This window comes from Myotis daubentonii, chromosome 10 (assembly GCF_963259705.1).
Source record: "Myotis daubentonii chromosome 10, mMyoDau2.1, whole genome shotgun sequence".
Lineage (NCBI taxonomy): Eukaryota > Metazoa > Chordata > Mammalia > Chiroptera > Vespertilionidae > Myotis > Myotis daubentonii.
The window spans coordinates 6,033,158-6,039,971 of NC_081849.1; the positions used below are offsets into that span (position 1 = coordinate 6,033,158).

At 51.4% G+C, this 6,814-nt stretch overlaps 1 pseudogene; it reads left to right on the top strand.

Annotated features, from left to right (window-relative positions):
• Positions 1 to 3,459: 3,459 nt before the first annotated feature.
• LOC132211391 (single-stranded DNA-binding protein, mitochondrial-like) lies at positions 3,460 to 4,140 on the top strand (annotated as a pseudogene).
• Positions 4,141 to 6,814: the final 2,674 nt, after the last annotated feature.

The following is a 6,814-nucleotide window of genomic DNA, read 5'->3' on the forward strand; positions in this document are numbered from 1 at the left end:
AGGTGCTGACCAGTGTCCACGCTGTCCACAGCTCCCAAACCGATCAGAGTCACTACCTTTCCAGGCATGTGACCTAGTGATGTCCAACACTCCAGATGGGCTTTTATTAAGTGTCACACCCGAGCGTTGGCCAGCACCTGCCTCCAGCCCTTAATGGAGCTGGCTGTCCACGTCCTGTCCTCAAGCAGGAGATGGGAAAGCGGGCGCTTGTCTGAGGGTATGTACATGAGGGGGAACCACTGTGGCCCGGCGTTGCCTTCCTTGCTCAGGCTGACCTTTGCTCCACAGACTAGCTTTTGTGTTTTCACCATGAAATATAGGACCTCAAAAGTGAAACTCCGGTTGTCTGATTACAAATTTAAAGGGTTTAATTAAAAATATTTTTTAAACATACAGCAGATGTTCAGTGTTGATGCCATGTTTGTAGGTCTTGCAGGTTCTAGTAACCCCTCGAAAACTTGCCTGAAGGAGGAAGTCCCACCATGAGTAGGAAGGGGGCGCCCACCGCCTTGGCTCCCAGGCTATAGGCTCAGGGGCTGGTCCTGGGCAGGAGGCACCCTTGGCTGCCCCGGGAGTCTGTCCACCGATGGACAGCCCCTGAGCCCTGACCTGGGCAGCCCCACGCTGCTCTAGCATCAACCCTGGAGCAGGTTCCCTTTTTCAGAGCATTGATCTTATTTGTTATACTTAGTGCCTGGGCTGGAGCTGAGCCAGTAGGGCTCGCTGACCTCCCCCTCCATACCCAGCACCCTTTTTAGAAATGTCCTAGTCTTGGCGCTGCCTGACCCCTCCCCCGCCATGGCAGGAGCCCAAGAAGGCGCCCTGGGCCAGCAGTGGGAGTGTGACCCATGGCCATGGCAGGGCCAGGGAGCCCACTCCGCTCAGCCTGCAGCGCCAGGCCTGGCCCCCGCGCCTTCCCTCAGGGTCTGTGTACTGTAATAACCAAGTCAACTGGAAAAGAAAGACTGAAGAGAGAGGCAGGGAAGCGGTGCGGGCAGCCAGGCCAGGAAGAGGCGCTCACAGCATAAAGGGGCATTGTGCCGGGCCCTGCCTCCGCCGCGGACTTGGCACCCTGAGCCCAGGGCGCTGCGCTTTCTCCGGAGGGACCCTGAGATCCCCGCTGAATAAAGAGCAGCGTGGGAGGGGCCGGAGAGCCTAGGACGCAGAGCAAAGAGGAAGCCAAGTGAGGGAGGGGGTGGAGTAGGGGGACACAGAGCCCCTGTCTTTCCTGCTCCCTCCCCTGGGATTCATTGCGGCCCCTCCTCTTGCCAGCTGTCTCCAGGAAGAGCAGTTCGCCAATGACTAGTCAACGGTGCAAAAAGCCTGTTCTTGCGGGAAGGGGGAAGGAGAGGGACTCAGACTCCATTGCCACGTGGTCCACCAGGATGCTTTGCAGCCGTCCTAGGAGACTGTAAGGAGTGGGGGAGAGGACAGGAGAAATCAGGGAATTCGACCCCCCAAGGCATGTGGGCTGAGGGGTTTCTTTTTCACACCTTCAGTGACAGCAGCAACTCCTCAGCTCCTGGCTGGGGAGCCTGCCCCATCTTACCCCCCTCCTCTGGGAACGTAGACAGAGCCACCAGCTCTTCTCTGAAAGTGACAATATTTGTTCACTCAGAACGAAACGTACTGAGGAGTCGAGAATCTCAGGGTCAAGGGTCCAGGGCTTTGAACTCCCCTCAGTCCCTTCCCTCTGGAGTCCTCAGGGCTGCCAGTGGTTTGCCCCAAGGACATGTTGGGGTCGGGGAGACTGGGACCAGCCAAAAGCTGTGCTGAGAGGAGGAAAGGGCTGGCACTGCCGCGGGAGGAGGTTCCAGCAGCCGAATCCATCTGGGGCAGCCCGTTCATCAGGTGGGGGCCCCTGAGAGAAGGGAACTGGGAGCCCTCCGCCAGCCTGCCAGTCCCCCCCTCTGCTTCCTCTCCAAAGCCTGGTGTCTTTGTGCAGGAATTATCCAGGCCAGGCCAGTCAGGGGCCACCTGTTCGTGCCCCCTCCCACCTCCCTGGTCTCGGAAGTGAGAGGAGACATGGTGGGAAACCCAGACAGCTGCGACCCCCTCCCCCTCTCCCTTCCCCTCCCCCTCTCCCTTCCCCTCCCCCATAGAGCCAGCCACCCAGTTCTAAGAACCCCACCAGACCCTGGCAGATGCGTTGCTCTCTGTGAGAAATGCTTCTGGAAGCACATTAACTCTTTCATTCAGGGACTAACTCTCACATTGAAGAGATGAGTCAGGGCTGGGAGGGACCTCCTGCATGAAGCCCAGTCCTCCGCTCCCTGTCCCAGCGACCTGCCCCGCGGTCAGGACACTGAGTCTAGCAGAGTCACAGCAGCCTCCCCGGAGTCCCTCTCACAGTGACTAGGGCTGCCCTGGGAAATCAGTGGCTTATCGCAGAAGTGACCAGGTGTGACTTGGTCATAAAAGGCGTTCCGGCTCCCGCCTTCTCTCCCTCCACTGCGGGAAGCCAGCTGCCATGTCTCAAGCGGCCCCATGGCGAGGTTCTGTGGTGAAAGCTGAGGCCTAAGGGTTTATTGAGGTGTCACAGGCAAGCAGACCTGGACGGTTGTGGCAACGTAGATTCTACTTCGACTCCTGCAGGATGGGAGCGAGAGAGCAGGGGGAGGAACCACTGAGCAGGGTCAGCGAAGTGGAAAATTACCAAAAGCGGGTAGGGAGCTGTTTTCTGAGAAATGTTAGGCAAGGCAGGTGCTGGGGCGGGGGGCGGGGCGGGGGGGGGGGCGGTTTGCAGTTCTCACAGCCTCGATGGAGACCTTGTCAAGATGAGGGCCCAAGGGAGCCTGAGTAAGGTTTGGTCAAAGAGAGTCCTTGGCAGCATTTCTGAGCCACCGTGAGCTTGGGGATCGTCTGTTTTGCAGCAGTAGCTCATTCATTATACCCCGTAAAGCTGTAAACCCAGACCTCCAGTCCGTGACTTACGCATTTCCTACTACACTGCTTGGCCCTCTTTCAGCAGATATCTCACAGGTTACAGTAATTGTAGAGCTTCAGTCAACATATGCAAGACAGTTGGATCTTTCTTGAATCACCTGTCTGTATATTAATCCCCATGACCACTCAGGGCCCAGCAGACAATCAAGTATATCGCTGGACTTAACAGACATGGCAGGGTCCTTCCTCACTATAAATACCCCCCCACATGACATCCCTGCACCTGGGTATGAATCCTTTGAATGCAAGTGTCTGGCATCAAACCAGCATATAACCAGCTTGCTGAGCACTTCCTACATGTCTGCATGCTCATCTCTGCCCTCCAGAAGCAGAGTTCTGGAACCCAATGCGGACTTACTCTTTAGAGTGGGTTTAGAGTAGGAATTAGGGTTTGTAAATGCAGCCCAGCCCTGGCCGGTTTGGTACAGTGGATAGAGCATTGGCCTGAGGACCGAAGGGTCCTGGGTTCGATTCCAGTCAAGGGCATGTACCTCGGTTGCAGGCTCCTCCCCAGCTCAGGCCTTGGTCAGGGCGTGTGCAGGAGGTAACCAGTCTATGTGTTTCTCTCACATCGACGTTTCTCTGTCTTTCTCTCTCCTACTCTCTCTAAAAAAAATGAATGGAGGCAAAGTGTCCTCCGGGCCTGGAGCTATCTGGCTGGAGCATCCACAAAGGATTAAAGAGTAGATTGTAGGAAAAGTAGAAGCAATGTTTCGAATACCTGTATTGCAGGTGTTTCATAAATTTGTAAGACATGAGTAAGCAGCTTGGCTCTTGAAAGATCTCTGAAGCGTGTGCAGTTACTTGGGCGGGTTGGGCGGGATCCTGCCACAAGACAGGTGGGAGGGGAAACCCAGTCACAATATTTTCTCTAGCAACAAATAAGATGTGGAAATCGGAGACAATGAAGCATACCAAATGGGTGGCGTCAGTCAAAAGACAACATGGCACAGCATTTCAGTATTCCAGCCAGGCCTCAGAGATGTGGCTTATCAGTATGTGGAAAAGGGGTCTTGAAAATTTATGTGGAAGAGAAAGCAGACTATGGTGAATATATGGATAAAAATAATGTGAGGCGATAAGCAACAACAGTCATAGCTGATAGCATTATATTTCTGAGTGACCAGACAGAAGAGAAGGCATAGAGCAGACCATTCTTCTTTGGCCAGTGTTTGGTATAGTTTCATTTCCAAATCATGTTTGGAAAACTTTATAGTTTTTAAGGACAAAAATTAAAACATTCTTTTATATAAGGAAAACGAATGGAAAAAGCATCCCCAGGTGAGGACTAAAAAACAAAAAACAGATGCACCTCAAATTCCTTTACCCAGTTTTTAGATCCTTTCGTCCCAGCTGCAGGAAAACTGATAGCCAATGAGATAGTCCCAACACAGCCACTCTGGTGGACCTCCTCTTCTTTCCCTTCCAACGGATGAGCAGGTGTGTGCCTGCCCTTCAGGACCAACTGGACAACCGATCAATATCATCAGGACAATGATCTATACCAGGGTGACCATTTTTCTCAAAAGACAGTCCTAAGCCCCTCTATGGACAGTTTTTTCTATAGGCTTCCCCCGCCCCCATAGGTTTTTTAAAACTCATAAACATCCTTAAACATTCATATTCAAGGTAGAGTAACAAGGGTGGTTGCCAGGGAGCTTGAGAAATCACCGCCTTCAACAAGACTAAGCACAAGTACCACTTCCTCTTAGAAGCCTCCCCTACTCTATTCAAGTAGAATTAAGTGTCCACCCCTCTGGTTGGCTGTGTCTGCTGTTACCATTTGGCTGTAGCGGTTTGCCTCCATCAGACTCAACCTCTGATTTCAGGGACCGTGTTGTCCACCTGTAGCCCGGATACCTAAAATAGTGGCTGGCAAGTAGTAAGTCCTTAACATGAGTGTAGGATGGATGGATGATGGATGATAGATGGATAGATGGGTGGGTGGATGGGTGGGTGACTGAATGGATGGATGGGTAGGTGATGGGTGGATGATGGATAGATGGGTGGGTGGATGGGTGGATGACTGAATGGATGGATGAGTAGGTGGATGGGTGGATGATGGATAGATGGGTGGGTGGATGGGTGGAAGGATGGATGGATGAGTAGATGGATGACAAAAATGTACAGGTAGATAGCCAGTTATCCTTAAAGTAACTTCTAAATAGATAATATAAAGTAGTCAGCTCTACAAGCAGGCCACCAATTGTCAGAGTGATGGTCTAAAATTTAGGTCTATGACCCTTTCTTAAATTTGGTCTATATTTCCCCAAAGAAACAATGCAGCAAAACTGGAAATCACAGCAGTCAACCCACCAATTCTGTTAACCAGGATGTGGGTGCACTTCTTCAGCAACACATGCTCACTATTGTTAGTCCAGGTTTCAAACAACAACCTTACCAGTGGACTTCACTCATTTGTTAATTAATTTAGAAAAAAATAATATATTAATTATTATTATTTTGTTGTTGTTAATCCTCACTTGAGAATATTTTTTTCCATTGGTTTTTAGAGTGGAAGGGAGGGGGAGAGACTTAGAGAAATATCAATGTGAGATTGACACATCCACTGGTTGCCTCCCACATGTGCCCTGACTGGCACTGGGGATCGAGCCTGCAGCCAAGGTACCTGCCCTTGACTGGAATTGAACCCGAGACCCTTCAGTCCACGGGCTGATGCTCTAACCAATGGCCAGGGCAAGTGTATCAATTATTAATAGGAAACACTTGTTTGTCAGGGACTGGTGCTGGATGGTGGAGACTCAGATGAAAAGCAGAGCCTTAATCCTGGCTGGAGCCCCATTCTCCTGGGTATCAAATGTAGCCGATGCCCCAGCAGAGAGAGGGGCACCAGAGGCCAAGAGTCCAGGGAAGAGTTCTTGGAGAAGATGCTTGAATTGAAGCTTAAGGACAGCAAGCAGAGGAAAGAGCATTTTAAAAGACACACAGGTAAAGGAAAGGTAGATGATTTAGAACAAAACTTTAGAGTCACACCGGGTGCCTATAGTGCCTCTGTGCTTTCCCATGGTGCTGCCTGTGGGTCCCTGGGTGAGTACTCAGCGCTCTCAAATTCATCTTCCCACCTGCAGAGTGGGAGACACCGACCTCCTCGGCTTCGTGAGCATGAAATGAGAGAACACACGTACCTGACACAGGGTCTGAACCTGATGGTGTCAGGGAGGAATAGAATGACCGTCCTCTGGACAATGACTGCCCCTGGGTCAGGATCCGGGGAACTGCCGACCAGGCTGGTGAGAAGTAGGACCAATATCAGGAGGAGGAAGGAGCTCGGGAAGTGGTCAGACAGCAAGCAGGGGCCTGAAGCCCTGGAGCTGCGTGGTGAGAAGCCAGCACTGAACCCTGGCCGTGCCTGAGGGAACTGTGAGCACAAAGGGTGGTTCTGTGAATTTTGGTCCAAAACCTTAGCAGAAAAAACCAAAGAAGTACTATTTCCTCTGCTTCTAATTTCACCTTCCCTGGGCCTTTGTTTTGGGTGCAAATTACCTGAGTGATGGGCAATTTTTCTCACAGTCATAGGTATTGTGCCAGAAGTGAAGGAATTAAACTTTGCAGACGAAAGATTTAATCTTTAAGATCCCCATGAAATGGCTCAAAAATGCATTAAAATCAAAGTTAGATTTCAAGCCCTGCCAGTTGTGGCTCAGTGGTTGAGTGCTGACCTATGAACCAGGGGGTCGTGGTTTGGTTCCCTGTCAGGGCACTTGTCCAGGTTTCAGGCTCAATCCCCAGTGGGGGGCGTACAGGAGGCAGCCAATCGATGATTCTCTCTCATCGTTGATGCTTCTCTTCCTCTCTTCTCCCTTCCTCTCTGAAATCAATTTTTTTTTAAAGTTAGATTTCAAAAGTA